This window comes from Triticum dicoccoides, chromosome 2A (genome assembly GCF_002162155.2).
Source record: "Triticum dicoccoides isolate Atlit2015 ecotype Zavitan chromosome 2A, WEW_v2.0, whole genome shotgun sequence".
In the NCBI taxonomy this organism is placed as follows: Eukaryota; Viridiplantae; Streptophyta; class Magnoliopsida; order Poales; family Poaceae; genus Triticum; species Triticum dicoccoides.
In genome coordinates this window covers 11,101,022-11,115,036 of record NC_041382.1, presented here as the reverse complement: position 1 = coordinate 11,115,036, position 14,015 = coordinate 11,101,022, and the positions used below count along the sequence as shown (strand labels likewise).

The 14,015-nt window shown below is 44.9% G+C and overlaps 2 pseudogenes; one reads left to right on the top strand and one right to left on the bottom strand.

Annotated features, from left to right (window-relative positions):
- Positions 1–2,401: 2,401 nt before the first annotated feature.
- LOC119357399 lies at positions 2,402–10,458 on the bottom strand (annotated as a pseudogene).
- Positions 10,459–11,755: 1,297 nt separating this feature from the next.
- On the top strand, positions 11,756–13,396 carry LOC119358622 (annotated as a pseudogene).
- The last annotated feature ends 619 nt before the right edge of the window (positions 13,397–14,015 follow it).

The window sequence follows — 14,015 nt, the reverse complement described above, 5'->3', positions numbered from 1 at the left end:
TGTGCATTTTTTGAATTGAACAAAACATTTCTTTTAACTTGCGTGAACCATTTTTTACATGGCTTAAACTTTTTTAAAATGTCACGAAGATGTTTCCAAAACATGTGAACTTTTATGGACATATTTTAATTGTATGAAACATTAAAAAATACTATCACTTTTTTACATTATATAAATATTTTGTATAAATATCATCAACATTTTTTGAAATGCATGCAAACCGAAGTAAATTTCACAAACATTGTTTTGGTTGGTACGAAAAGTTGCGTGAACAAATTCTTTATACTACGTTAATATGTGTGTTGAATGTTAAAATTTAGATACATTATTCTTTTAAGTACATGTATTTAAAATATATAAAAAAGAAGAAAATGAACAACAGCCAGCGTACGCCCCTACGTGCCTATGTTCATAGTCTGTGACTGTCGTATGTGTGCGCACTGGCGGAGCTTAGGCAAGGTTGAATGGGCCATGGCATGCCCAGCTTTCAAGTTCCTCCTCCTATCATGGCCAACCCATGGGTCAGAAAATACCAGCTAGTAGCAATCCTTATAGCTTGGCTCGCCAATTTTTGGGTAAGCTCCACCACTATGTGTGCGTGCACGGTCCGGGAGCACGATTCTGACAGAGGAAGGCCCCATGGCCGTGGTTGCGACGTTTGCAGCATCCGTCTGGGTAGCTGCCGCAGTGACGTCCGTAGTGGCCGTCTGCGCAGCGAATGACTTGGCTGCCGAATCGATGCGGCGACGGCTTCGGGTGGAGAGGTGGCGACGCACCTGGAAGAAGTAGAGGAGGCGGTGCGGCGGCGGTCCATCGTCGGATGAGAGTGACCTAGGGTGATGGCTATTGCCGCTGAGGCTTTTCGTTTGGTGCGAGCCCTTCCCCGTTCCCCATTTAAGTCGAAGGGTCATCATTTGCCGAGTTTTGGAACTTGGCATAGTGAGACACGCGGTCAACTGGTTAAATGCACGTTACTCGCTGGCCCACCTGTCAGTGTTTCCCTAGTTTTTCGTGGACGTCACTCGGCAAAGCAGTGACCCCTGGAATTCCAATTTGAAAAAGAAAAAAATGTTTGCCGAGTCTCTATTAGCCGTAACTGGCAAAGCTGCGATCCGTGAAATTTCAATTGAAAAGAATAAAAATGGAAAATGTTCACCGGGTCTCCGTTAGCCGAAACCCAGCAAATATAGACCGCACCCATGGCTCTGTCACCTGCTCGACATCAGGGCCCACCTGCTAGACTTTGCCGAGTTGTTTCTGTTGGAAACTCGAAGAAATTGAGATTCTGCTGAGTTCATTTTGTTCGCAGAGCCATTTTTCGTTGGAACTAGGCAAAATATGAAGTCTGCTGAGTTGCTTATCACTACTGAATCCAAGTTTGAATCAAACTCAGCAGACATAAACTTTGCCGAGTTCTCGATAGAATGAACTCACCATAGTTTTCAAACTCCGCACAAAACCAGATTCCAGTAGTGTAGGCTCCATCTTACTCCTTATTTTGGTTGCCCAAATTCATGTTTGAACAATAAAATCTCTGATCGCTCACACAATATTTACTAAATCATAAGCATAAAAAAGTGTTTTTGTATACAAATCTAATGGTTACTATTTTGTGTATCATAAACTCTATACCGTTGAACTAACTTTTGGTCAAAGAATGAATGTGGACAGTCAAAGTAGCTATGACTTATACGTAGAAACTTGAATGGTAACTTTAAGTTTAAGAGTACCGAGGTACATGTGCGGACATTTTATTTAACTTAATTTGGATTGCAGTGATCCCATAAAACATGACGAGATACATTAAGCTAGCACAATTAAGAGTACAAACACGGGAATGATTGTAGTAGTCACACGAAGGTTACAAGGCAGACAAGCAGTGGCGGAGCTAGCGAGTAATGGTTGAGGGGGCCAATGGTGAATTATAATTTTCTGGAGGGGCCAAAAACTATATTTCTCTCAATTTGTACAACCAAAAAAAAGTTGCTTCACAAAAAATCCATAGGCTGTGGGGGGGAGGGCATGGCCCCTGCAGCAATACAAATAGCTCAGCCAGTGCAGACAAGCACACTTAATTAATGAGTTGCTAGTTTTTTCTCAGAGCGCGATTAGCGTGCAACAACATCGTCTCGACAGTGAAACCTGGTCCAAATTCATGTTTGGACCATAAATCTCCGATCTCTCATACAATATGTAGACATACTAAATCATAATCATATAAAAGTGTTTTTGAATACATCTAATGATTACTATTATGTGTATGATAAACTACATACCATTGAACTAACTTTTGGTCAAAGAATGATTTTTGACCGTCAAACTAGCTATGACTTATATGTAGAAACTTGAATGGTAAGTTTAAGTTTAAGAGTAGCAATAACATCATGAAGTGACATTTTATTTGATTAACTTTGGAGTACAGTGATCCCATAAAACATCACGAGATACATTAAGCACAATTATAAGAATACAAAAAACGGGAATGATTGTAATAGGCACGAAGGTTGCAAGCACACTTAATTAATGAGTTACTAGTTTTTGTTTAGAGCACCGGTAGCGTGCAACACCATCGTCTCGATAGTGAATCCTGGCCCGAATCCGAGCATGACCCCCCACTCTGCTCGCTCTCCTTCCTCCTCCATTCGCCGTCGTAGCTCATCCAGCACGAAGATGATAGTAGCGCTAAACATGTTACCAAAGTTTCGTAGAACACTTCGGCTCGCCGCTAGCTTTGTGGGCTCCAACTGGAGTTTCTTGTCGATTCCATCCAATATCCCACGGGCTCCAGGGTGAACTGCCCAGAAGAGGTCATTCCACTGGGCACCCATGTCAAGTGGACCAAATGCCTCCGTAAGGCATGGCTCGATGTTGTCTGCCACCAGTTTGTACAGTTCGGTGGAAACTTTGCCACCAACACCATAGCTCCCCATCTTCACGCCGAGCACATGCTGGGTGCCCGGTATGATGGTCTATGAGGCAGACACCATCTCAAACATCGGCTGCTCGACAGGGTGCATGGTATCAGCACCGACAATGACCGCTCCAGCCCCATCGCCGAACAACGCATGAATAATGAGGGTGTCTAAGTGGTCGTCGGGGCCACAAAAACCAGCAATGGAGAGCTCCACGCAAACCACAAGGACCCGTGCTCCGCGGTTGTTCTCAGCAAGGTCTTTTGCCAAGCGCAAAGCAGAGCTACCAGCGAAGCAGCCGTTCAGTTGGAGCATCGTACGACAGATGTTGAGGCGAAGGCCAAGAAGTGAAACCAAGTGTACGTCGATGCCTGGGGTGCTGGCGTCTGAGTTGGTGCTGACGACAAGGTGGGTGATGTCAGTGGCCGGACGTCCCCACTTTGCAATGGCCTTCTTGGCGGCTGATGCGGCAAGTTGTGGAGCAGCACTAGCCACAATATAAAGCCGAACTTCAAGGGATGGCAACGTGCGTTGAAGCAGGAAGTCAGGGTAAGAGTTCAGCTGTTCCTCCATGTATTGAAAGAAACGATTCTCCGTGCCAATCGCACCACCTGGTCAGATTTTAGTGACCGAAACACCGACAATATAATAAAGCATGTCAGAAGTTAGATCATACATAGGCATGGCATCTTTAGGTCTTAAAAACTTCCCAGGGATCAAAGGTTGCATTCGTGGACTATGCGTTCACCGTAGCTAGTATATACGTTTGCATGCTTACATATTTGTCTTGAATGTGTCTTTATGGTCAGTGAGGTGCTCGCTCTTGGTGACACGGAAGTAGTAGTCAGGGAACTCTTCTTGAGACACGTGGTTCACTGGGTTTGCCGTTCCGATTGCCAGCACTGCCGCGGAGCCTTGTGCACGCCGAGTGCACCGGATCTTGCCGAGGTTTGATGGGCCGCCTGCCATGGCCTCGGAGCAGTGACCTACTTTACATACCAGAAGAAAGGCGAGGATATTAGGGCGGCATTGTATGTTGTGTACACTAACACATTAGGTGTTTTAACTAATGCACTAGAGATGTAACTATGATCTGTATTGATCATAGATTCATATAGTACATCTGGGAAAACTCCATGAAAGCATCAACACAATTCCTTTTTTTTTCATTTTTCTTAACACAGGGATCAATTGAAATAAAAAATATTATGTCATGATGATAGATAAATGATGCGTCGATGTTGTGAATACAATTAAGAATATTTCATTCTATCATTAGCATTGTTGACCATGCACAACACAAGGACAACTAATATGTCTAGTACACACGAGAGATGCATCCGAGCCACACTTTTATGCATCTGGAATCAGGACATCCGAGCCAGGTGCTTAAAAGTGTGGCTAGGATATATGAGAAGTTCACATGACCGATAAATCGACATAAATATCTAAAAATGCTAATACAGATTGTGATGTAGGTGTCCCACCCACACCACCTTTCCCCCTAAATAAATGTGCCCCTGACCCACCTACCCACCCATTTCCAACCAGGTGATGCCACCTTCCTCCAAAATTTCAGTGTGGGTCCCATGGTTTGCAATCAGGTGGTGCTACGTCAGTTTGTAACGGTAGCTGTAGACATCCCTATAAAATTTTTGGTACATAAAAGTGGTCTGGTCAAGGGAGTCAAAGTCAGCAGACTTATTGCCGAGAGAGGCTCCTTTGACATGAAATAAAACCCGCAATAGGAATACAATGGCGCTGGACATCAATTTTTTTGTAAACAATAGTGCAATACAATAGGAATATGAAACTCGATTGCCCAGGTTGCACTCCAGGAACTTGTAGCAATAACTGTAGTTAATTTTCCGAGGAGGTACCTTGTGCTGTTAATTATACATGGAGTGATGTTGCATAGGTTCTGGCCCAACTTTTAGTCAGAAGCTCTACTCGACATTTTAAGTAACCAGCCACATAGATTGCAGCTGACTTGTGCCACTACTATAATATAATGCTAATCCATTTTCTAACAGCCCTGGGGTCTGGCTTATGCAAGTGTGTCTTCTAGGGAATGTGTTCATCACTACAATTTCTATAAACTAGTAAGAACTATGTACAAGGAAGGTAATAATTACAAAAATGAAAATTCCTTATGTACGACCCTATTGCTATACCTTGAAAGATATCCACACCTTGAATTGCGACTAGTCCTTACCTTTTTCTCGTCTGTCTTACAAGGCTTACTACTCCAAAAGAGGGGAAACTAAGCAGAAGACTAAACAATATGGAGGGATGGGAGGTGGTGCAAAGTATTTAAAGACAACATCAGAACAGGTGGATGGTGGGTGACGATAAAAGCATGCAATTGTTCGAGGCGAATAGGACAAGGGCTTTTCCGGATTGGGAGCGGGCTAGAAGATGCTATATGTAAGAAGGCAATAGAGAGGGTGGGTAGGAGTTTGCATCTTATTTGGGTAAAAACCCATGATCTAACATTTTTGTTACAAGACTATGCAACACTAGCAAATATGCTCGTGCGTTGCAACGGAAGAAAAAATAGTGCATATTTGAGTATAGTTAGAATTGTATGTGCAAAATACAGCTACATCTCGTCTCATATTTAATCTTCACCAAGATCGATAGACATGTGTTGCCATGGAACAACAACATCCCATGAATCCAACTTTATGAAATAATGCTTAGTAGATGCATGGTAGAAATTTTCCTCGTCATTAATAATCCATCTGCAGTGGTTGTGCTGTCCGACTCGGCTGCAGCTCCATCTTCCTTGTCAAGTAACTGCCTCAACAGATCAGCATATGGTCAGCTAGTCCTTGAGATCAAGGAGCTCATGTGTGTTAGGGAGTTTTTACCTCAGAAAATTCATTGTAGTCAAAATAGTGTTGCAGATCGTTTGGCCAAATATAGCCACTCCGAGAGAACCACGGCTGTGTGGGTGAACTCGGTTCCACCTTGTATCGAGGATTTGTGGCCTCTTGATTGTAACACTGTGACATTGCAATAAAAACTGCCTTTCCAGCGCAAAAAAATAAAATAATCCATCTGCAGCACATAATAGACACATGCATGCATATACTCCTGTCTACATATATATTTCTTATTAGATTTTATTTTTTATATTAGTGCAAAAACTTCATAATTTAATATTTTTAAAATCCAATTAATTTAATTTTCTCTCTTATACGCGAAAAATAATGGACTATATAGAATGATACTCTACTAGTTTCTTCATATACAAAATGCTAAAGAAAGAGATAGTACTACCTCCATCCGGGTTTATCAGACCTCCTACTATTTTGAGTCAAACTTTGACCATTCATATGATTAATAAAATATAGAATATATGCTAGCAAAAGTACACTCTTGGATTTGTATTTGAAAGAGCTTTTCGAATGTATAATTTTTGTAACATATAGTTTATATTTTATTAGTTTAATCTGTTAGTCAAACTTTAGTCCAAAATAAGAGAGAGCCTAGGAAACCCGGCCGGAGGTAGTACTTCAGACCGTCCATGCATGCATGTATCCATGCAAGCATCAGCTACCCTAAGCCTGCAGAACTGTCATATACATGCAGTTATGCAAAAGTCAGTAAATTCAAGAGAGAAGCACTACCTATAACAATAGACTGATAATCAAATACTTAGGCCGTTAGGACGGTTTAGTACGTACATAGACCAGACCTGGATGATGCTTAATGCACCGGTCGTCGGATGAGTGATCACACAGGCTATAACTGTCGATGACTGTAGTTGGAGTTGTAGGAATTACTCAGGATCGCCTATCGGGATGAAGCATGGTCTCTTACCGAGAAAGCTTCTTCCATGGTTTTCCCTTTCCAATCCTCGTCTCTGTGCAACGGAGGCAAGCTGCTCGCGGTGATGTTGTTCTCGGCGGATGGTTGATCATCAACGGCGGCCACACGCGCGACGGCTAGCATACCTATGTGTGTGTGCCTGTGTTTATGGGGCTGCACGCATGGATGCGCCGCAGACGTCGTGGACGGGCCGGCCGGCCGTCATTGTGCTGCGTGCCGAGATTGAGATCACGTAGAATCTGTCGAGTTCATCACGTGACAATGCTATCAGCTCCATGTTCGGTCATCTCCCTGCACCATGAACCCATAGACATGCTAAGAGACGAAGTGACTACTGATGCGCCATGGTATTTGTGGTTACGCTCGGCGAAACGCAACTTAGTACGCTAGCCATGGGGTGATTCTTCTCCCCGACCTCCTCCTCCTCCCGTATTCCAGATCATGTCCTCTAGCGCCCCCCGCCCGGGGCGGCACGTTTGTGACTGCTCGAAACAACTACTACCGCTGCGGCACGGGCAACGAGAAGGACAACGATGGCGCCTCTGTGGCAAGAACACTATCAACGCCTTGCCGCACCCCTTCATAGAAGTAGACGCCACCGTGGCTGCCGCCATTGCCCTCACCCGCCACGACCGCTACGCTTTGGATCGGATGTAAATAGCAGCTCCATGCCTAACTACAACAGGGCTCGATCTTTCGGGGCACAACGTCAATCGTGAGGTACTCGATCCTTCGCTCGCCGTAGAAGCCTATGGATCGGTAGCAAATAGCAACCATCATCCCTGCACTTCAACAGACGTGGGCATAGCCCAGTGGTTGGGGGCGCATGATTGTAAATCTAACGACCAGAGTTCGATCCACGTCGGGGACGAATTTCTGGAATTCTCATGAGGGGGATGCTTCTTTTATATCAATAAATCCGTGGGTGCTAGTGCCCATGGAGTTTCATTTTTTTTAACAGGGCTTGACCTTTTTTGACGGCGGAGTCCATGTTGAGTTGCGGCGTATAAATTACAAAATTAGGTCGGAGGTTTGCTGTATAATAATAGTCAATATGAGTCTGTGAAGGACACAACCAGCACCAAACTTCGCCTGGGCCTAGCCTGGGTTCGACTCCTAGTTGACAGAATGTAAATTTGACTGAGAGACGAATAGTTTTTTGATAAAAAAATCTCCCTCCTTTTAAATCACAACAGCTAATCTTTATGGTTAAGATAAAATCTGTTAGAAAAAAACCCTAATGCAAGATCATAGAGATACACCGAGGCACGATATTTGTTAACGAGGTTCACCGATATGGCTACATCTCCGGGGCATGACTACGGGCGCTCCTCCCCAAGATACCGCATCACCGGCCGCCCGGGCGCCGGCACAAGCCGTCGGCTCCCCCGCGTACCTATTGCTATCAAGTCTGTCATGGGTTACAACGTGTGGTGCCCCTTCGTATATAAGAGGCCTAGGATACAAGTGTATGACTCCTACACAACTCATACCTAACCACACCAATTACAACTCCAAGTCCACGTAACCCCTTGCGTACATAATATATTCGACACAAATATAACAAAATCAACGGACATAAAAGGATGGCGTATGAAGAACTATGAAAGGCTCCTTCCTTTAATATTAGGTAAAGGTAAAGATTACCGTAATATGGCGCTTTCTTCAATAAGGGTGTTACCTTGGACCTTTTCTTAGTGGGTGATAGCTAGCACCAAGTTAAACCTTTTGGTTGGATCCGACAACATCGGTGTTCGAGCTACGACTCCTTGAAGGTGTTGCCTAAGTTTTACGGCCTTTGTTATGTCACATGTTGCTCTGCTGGTGGATTCGGGTCATAGGTCATACGTTTGTGGTAGTTGTGGAGATGCTTGGTGCGATGGAGGCCCTGGATAACTTTGGGGCTTTCCTTTTTTTTAAAGAAAATTTGTTTGGTATAAATGCTACTAATTTTTTTAAAAAAATACTAATTTATAAACATTGTGCATCAATAGATCCAAAGGCCAAAGATTATCCTCCTTTTTGTAAAATGTGTGATGCAAGGATATTACAATCTAACAATTATGGCTGTACTTTTAGCGCATGCCATTTAACATGGATTTTATTAGTTCCAAAAATAATAAATTTCACTTTTTTTACACATTTGATATATACGATCGGAAATTTCGGCTGCTAGTTCTAATGAATCCCTCGGGCAGTGGCGGATGCAATGGGGGTTCCGTGGGTGCCCTGGCATCCCCTTCAAAAATGCAAATCTTTTTTATCTGGTACTCTTAGTCTAATCCTATATGTATTATAAGGGTAGAATGATAAACTGACATTTTTTATGGTTATGCCTGACATTTTTGTTTTGAATGAGAGGATTGGCGTCCCCCATGGTAAATATCTAGGTCCACGGGTATGTATTTGCACCTGAAAGAAAAAAATTGGCCGTAACGGAACGCGGGAAGGTAATTAACTACATCGGTTTCACCACAAAGGGATTGTATTCAATTGTTTCTCATGTTCCATTTGCTGATGACATATAAGTTAAGTTGATTGTACGAGGTGTGCACACATGTTCGATGGTCCATGTGACTAAGGTAAGTTATGAAATATTGGTTGGTCAAATTATAGAGCTGTATGATTGTTCTAGATGAATACTACAATCAGAAGCCCCAGTTACGCATATCATAGTTTTGAATTAGTTTTGTAGATGAATATTATCATGTTCATCCAACACTATGGTTAACTCTTCAGGTCCGGGATATGCGTGACGCCTACCACTGCTTTGGATATGTTTCTGGCAGTGTTGCTAACATATCATTTTTGTGAAGAACAATAGTTGTAAAAAACGAGTAATATCCTACCAAGTAAATGATGATTCTTAGCATCTGGACATATCCTACAATGCAATAAAGGGTGTTCCGGCCGCAAAATTATGGAAGTCAAAACACAGAAGACCCATGAAGTGAAAAACAACCCCCGACACGCAAATAGAGCAGCAAGGAATCTATTCGTGAATTAACAATCAAATAAATAACCAGTGGAAAAGTAGAACGGCGCAGCAAGGCGCGTTTATGCTTCTAGTGTTTTTACAAGTACAATGCAAGGTCAAGTTATTTCAAAAATATTTTCAGTTTTTTACTTTTATTTAATTACCAATTTTTTTCATATAAGGTATATATACACCCATAAACCAAACGCTCATGTCCTGTATACGAGCTTGAAAACCATTCAATCGTTATACTGCATATTGCAGCACGAATCCTGACGCTGGTATGAGCGGCTATGGATCGGCTGCTGCGTACCATTACCGCTCAAATTTTCACTTTGGGGCTAGTGTACGTGTGCAGAGTTAAAAAAAGGGAAACGTTTCACGCCGGGACGCCGGCCGAAGCTTCGGCCGGTCGCTCGTGGCTCGCTGCGATGTTGCAGGCCCAACTCCTTCGGTCAGGCGCCACGCGGATCGCATGTGGCCCCATGCACCGGTCTTCATTCTTATCCCCTAGCACACGAGGACCGAGCCGCAGCCACATCTATCCCTTTTTTTCTTGCCTCGTTCCTTTTTCTTCCCCAGCAGCTCATCGCCATGGCCGCCGCCCGCAGTCTCCTCCTCCTGCTTCCTCGTCGCTGCGCGACAGCTGCCATTCGGGAGACATGTGATTTGCGACCGGCTGCCTCCTCCCTCCATCCCGCCCATCCGCCCAGCAAAGCTGCGCCCGGCCATGGTCGGAGCCTACCTCCCTCTTTTTTCTCCACGGCCATGGTTAGCCGATGCTGCAACCATGGATGTGAGAAGCTCCAACCGGTGTCCGGGGGAGCTGTGACCGGTGCCGCATCTTGCTACAACCCATGACGGGAAGCTGGAATCAGAGGCGTGGCGAGCTACAGCCGACACGGCGAGCCGGTGGCACCTTGCTGGAACCGGCCAACACCTTTTGCTGGAACCGGCGTCGTTTTTTGCTGCAACCAGCAAGGCCACGTGTTGGAACCAGTTTCCAATTTTGCTGGAACCAGACTACGCCCTCACCAACGACTTCAGTTTTTGCTGGAATCAGTGATTTTTTTTGTTGGAACTAGCTAGTTCATTTGCTACATCGAATTTGTTTTGAGTTATGCTGCTATGGATGTTTTCCTCCATCATTTTTTTTCTGGAACCGCTTCTTTTTTTGCTGAAACCTTCTTTAAATTTTGCTATAATCAAGAGGATGGTGGTGTTGTCGCCGGCGTGATTTTTTTGCTGCATCAATTCTTTTTCTGAAATCACTCCTGATTTTTTTTTGCTACTACCAGCTTTGTGTTTTGCTGGAACCATTGGTGATTTTTGTTACTACCATTTTCTAGGTTTTGCTGGGACAACAAATTTTTGTTACCACCATCTTATTTTCTTGCTGGAATCAGTGTCTTTTTTTGCTACCACCGGCTCGGCTGGCGAACGACGCCGTGGACCGCATTAGTTGCAATCAGAGGGACGGCAACACTGGCGAGAACCGTTGTTTTGCGGCCGGCCCCGAGAAGGACCACCCATGGATGCAACTGGGAACGGGGGAGGCAATAGAAAAGCTGCTATGGGTCAACGGCCTATATTTTTTTCCTTTTGCGTTTCTGGGGGCGGCGAGCTTCAGCGGCGAGCATCAAGGGGCGAGGCAAACAGGCGAGGACGGACGCACGCCGCGCACAGGGTCCAATGGAGGGGAGAGAGTTACGCCCGCCATGGATTTCCCGGTGTTGACCAGTGACCACATTGAAGACGAGGAGCGGAAGGAAGAAGAGATATGGTTGTATCGAACGGCTGTGCGTAGCTGTATCAGGTGGCTGGGGCAGACCGGCCCAAATTTGGGCCGGTGCGCCGGCGCCTAGCAGCGTCCTAAAAAACCGACTGACCCTAATTGGTTTATTAGTCGAACTAAGTATAGCTAAAGGGTGTGCCAACATACATGGGCATGTTGGGAGTGGACACAAACTCCAGCTATAAAAACCAACGAACCGCTTAATTCGTCTCAGCCACCACAAAGTGGACAACACAAAATAGAGTTGCATGCTCGGCATTAGATTATACTGCCTACACACAAGTGCTAAGTGCTAACTAGCACAATAATGCATCCAAGCAAGAGTTCTCCAGCAAGTAAGAAGGCTGACGCCGAGGAGAACATCACCGTCGACCTATATCCATTTATACGTGAATACAACGGCGGCCATGTCGAACGCTTACTTCGCAGTCCATTCGTGGCAGCGTCCGAGGACGCGGCTGCCAACCGTGGAGTTGCGACAAGGGACGCCGTCATCGACGAGAGGACGGGCGTGTCCGCACGCCTGTTCCTTCCCTCCCTTGCCGCAGCCGCCGGCGAGCTGCTCCCCGTCATCATGTACGTCCACGGCGGATCTTTCTGCACGGAGAGTGCGTTCTGCCGCACGTACCACAACTACGCCAGGTCCCTGGCCGCGCGCGCCGGGGCCCTCGTCGTGTCCGTGGAGTACCGTCTAGCGCCGGAGCATACCGTGCCCATGGCCTATGATGACGCCTGGGCGGCACTTCAGTGGGTGGCGTCCCTCTCTGACCCCTGGCTCTCCTACCACGCTGATCCCCGGCGCACGTTTCTCGCCGGCGATAGCGCTGGCGGCAACATCGTCTACAACACGGCGGTGCGTGCGGCCACCGGCGGTGGCACTGGCAACCACATCGACGTTGAGGGTCTTGTCATCGTGCAACCATACTTTTGGGGAGACGATCGGCTGTCCAGCTCCGAGGAAGTCTGGGACGGCGTCGCCATGTTTGCTACTGAGGTCTGGGACGGCAGGTCGGCTCGGCAATGACGATTGCCGGGTCAACCCTGCCGACGAGGAGATCGCCTCCCTGACATGCCGGCGTGTGCTGGTCGCCGTTGCCGAGAAGGACACCTTGCGTGACCGCGGGCGCCGGCTGGCGTCCCGCATATATGACTGCTGCTCATGGGCCGATGATGAAAATGTGGTGACATTGGTGGAGTCGGAGGGCGAAGACCATGGCTTCCACCTGTACAACCCACTGCGTGGGACCAGCAAGACTCTCATGGACACCATAGTGCAGTTCATAAACCAACGCACGGCCTTGCCACTGCCGGCCGCTTTGCTGCCAGAGCTTCACGAGCTGCATTCACGCCCCCAAGGTAAGAAGACATCATTTGCTGTCCAGCCTGTTGAATGCGTGCCTACTAGGCCGTATATGGGGGTGTTTGGGTGTGGGATGGCCATGAAAATCTTGTTGAGTGGCCCTAATGATATAACACGTAGTAGTTGCTTAAGCATTGGACAGGGAAGACGGGCCTCCAAGACTAGATATGGGTTATTTTTGGGCCATCTTAGCAAGTCTAACAAGACCAACAGGATCTCATTATCAGCAACAGCTCCGGAGAGTTGTGTTTTCCACAACTTCATCTAGTGGATGAAAGTTGATCTACATGCTTCCAGAATTCCATGCTCCAATATAACTATAATAATATAATAAGCAAGGTACGCAAAAAGTTACAGAGGGACATTATTTACCAACTGCTTGTTTGGGTCGAAAGAATTGTATGCTGTGTATGTATTGATGTATTTATATTTCTTTTTCCTTATATAAACTATGTATGTAAGATCGGTGTATGACTTATGTACTAGTATTTGTGTATCATCATACGTATATGAAATTTATACAAATTGTGTCCAAGTAGTTATCAATTTGTGCACCAGCACAGCCTACCAATTCTAAAAGATAACTGAAAATGCTTTTGAACATATTTAAGGACGTAAAAGTTTATATCATAGGAACAACTGCATGTGAAATGCCTCTTTGACATATTATTTTAAAAAATAAGGGTATGTTCCTCATAGGACAAGTTTCTGCAGTATTCGGTTACATGGAATATTCCGTACGATTAACATGGAATATACAGTTACATGTCTGGATTCATGTTGCATTGGTGCATGCTTTTTCATGTGTGTTAAAGTTGCATGCGTGTATACACACAAAAATAATGTTACATATGCATGTTAAATTATTGCGTATTACAGTAAGTAAACAAGGAAGTAAAAATGAGGAAATAATAATAGTAATTAAATGATGTTTTTTCCTACAAAATAGCATTAGTTATGTACAAAACTGTTGGAATTTTGCATCTGATTCCAACCGAGGAGACATAAAAATGGATAGGTATAATAAATGAATATTCACAAATATATTGACAAAACTAATTACAATATGTAAAGGGACATTCTATAATATGCAGTACAATATATTAAATAAAATAATTAGAATTTCTTGCCCAT